Source organism: Malania oleifera, chromosome 1 (assembly GCF_029873635.1).
Source record: "Malania oleifera isolate guangnan ecotype guangnan chromosome 1, ASM2987363v1, whole genome shotgun sequence".
In the NCBI taxonomy this organism is placed as follows: Eukaryota; Viridiplantae; Streptophyta; class Magnoliopsida; order Santalales; family Ximeniaceae; genus Malania; species Malania oleifera.
The window spans coordinates 144,459,307-144,461,950 of NC_080417.1; positions in this window are offsets into that span (position 1 = coordinate 144,459,307).

The window sequence follows — 2,644 nt, forward strand, 5'->3', positions numbered from 1 at the left end:
TGCAAGAAATTAAAGAAAAAGGAAAATTTGGCTTACCTCAGGAGATACGTCTACGCCGCTCCTACCACCGATCCGCTCCGGTAGAAATGACGGCAGCAGAGAATGGAGTCTAGCGGTATCTTCTGATTTTCGATCGGGCGAAAATCCGTCACGAAATCGAGGAGAGAGGGAGAGAGAATGAGGGGAGAGAGAGAGGACCTGCACGCGCAGGAAAAAGAAGAAAAGAAGAAGAAGAAAGAAGAAACAAAGAAAACCAAAAGAAAAGAAAAAAAAATTTGAATCTCCTAAAGCTTTTGGCTTCAAGATAATAATAATAATAATAATAATAATAATAATAATAATATATTTAATTAATATTAATAATAATATATTTTATTAATAAAAGATAAATTTTAATTATTTTTTTCTTTTTTTTATTAATTAATTAATTAATTTTTTTAGAATCACTCTACTAATATTCTATAGCCCTTTTTTGAGGTTATTACACTTTTTGTCAGGGGTAGTTGACCGTGTTAGTCTCAAGGTTTCATTAACCTTATTTTGATGGTAACAAACTATTTAATATTGATAGTTTGGTGTTTAAGTTGTATTCTATAGGATTTAAGCTATTATTGTTAAAGAAATGTTGAAGAAATTGAGAGAAGAAGTTGAAAACTTTAATTCATTAATTTGTAATATTTCTCTCAGTTGTAGTAAACTTTATATTGTAAAATCATGAGTAAACATAAGGCATAGCACACATGAGCTAAAACTGAAAAAATGGGAACACAAGTATACTAAACCCGACCATTATGCTAGGGGTGATGGATCCATCCCAGGGAATAGTTGACTAGCCTCAGGTAGAGACGGGAGCCGGTTGACTGGTCTAATAGGTCTTACTTGCAATGGTCACTTTTTCCTCCTTGATGGCTAGTAAGTTGTCAACCGGTCAAAAAGTCAAAAAGGTTACAACAAGTAGAAAACAACAAGTTTTCATCCAATCTTTACACACACACACACATAGATATATATATGTTCAGAATTCCACTTGTGAGCTTGTCCCACTTTGAAAAATTTGAGTGGATGATGGGTGCTTATATATATTGATGAGCCCAATACCCAATTGGCTTAATTTTTGGGTCAAGTTGGTGTTCACCCATGTGTATCAAGCTCACTCATGGGCTCCTCCGGTCCTAACAGGTGGTATCAGAGCCGACGGTTCATAACTATGGGTGAGTGACATCGCAAAAAGTCGAGACGTGAAGTTAATTTTCCTAACGTGCTAATAGTTGGAGGATCAGGTGTGTGTCCGAGGCCAATAAGGATCATCTAGGCTGGGGATGGATCCGAATGGAGTCAAGACGTGAGAGGTAGGATTGATTCAGAGGTACGTGGAATGCAATTCGACACATGTAAGGCACTAGTGGTAAGGCCCACTTGAGCAACTGTTAGGGAATTGGGCTTACTCCCATAAGAGAAATAATTTCCGTTCAAGGGGGAGCAATTGGAACTCATAAGTGAGGGGGAGATTGTTGATAATTCCACTTGTGAGCTTGTCCTATATTGGAAATTTTGAGTGGATGATGGGTGCTTATATACATGGTTGGACCCAAAACCCAATAGGCTTAAAATTTTGAGTCAAGTTGGTATTCACCCATGTGTATCAAGCCCACCCATGGGCTCCTCCGGTCCTAACAATATATATATATCCTTTTAAATGTCAAAGAAATTGTGGAAATTCCAATGGTTAAAACCAAAGATTACAATGATGGAGATTATAAAATCGAACTGTACCATGGATGCGAAGGCACATGAGATTAATAAGAGATGACTTATCTTTTGTTATGTGACTCTAGTCTAATGTGGACTCTTAATGGATAAAATAATGTCAACACACGAGAAAATATAAATTGTTGCATCGACATTATAATTACTAGTAAGGTTGCAGTTATTAATTACTAGTACTCTGATCATTTATGGTAAATATGTGTCATTAAGATATATATAGAGGTAAAAAGCAATAATTTGTGCTCAATAACAAGAAAAGAAGTAAAGAACAATCATTCATCGGAAATGATAAGGAGAGACGTGTCTCATTAAGATAATGTGTCGGGAGGGGCAAGGCACACACTAAGGCCTAAGCCAACACTCTCCTCTTGCTATGTTAGTCCTTGACGTCATAAGCTCATACTTTACATCATTATTTAGTTTTCGTACATATCATTCATATGAAATAGTAAAGAGAATATTAGACAACACTTAAAGTAGACATGTTTTATTATGACAATGTGAAGAAGAACGGTCGTTCATACCTATTGATAAGGAGAAAATCTTTGATTATCAAACTTTAAAGAGTTGTGTTATTCATCTAGGGTCTGTAATTAAAAGGGGTAATGTGGTAAGAAGGGGGAGTAAATTAGCGGGTGGGCTTAAGATCTCTTTTTGCAATGTTAGCTTTTGACATCATCAGTCTGCACTATGCAACACTTTTCACCTTAATTTAGTTAAAACATATTGTTCACGTTCAACAATAAAAAGATGGTTAGATGACTTATTCACTATCTCTTAATGGTAGTCTACATGGTTTTTTTAAAGGTAAAAAAGGACTAAGGCAAGGTGACCCATTATCCCTGATTCTGTTTGTTTTATGCCTTCAGTACCTATC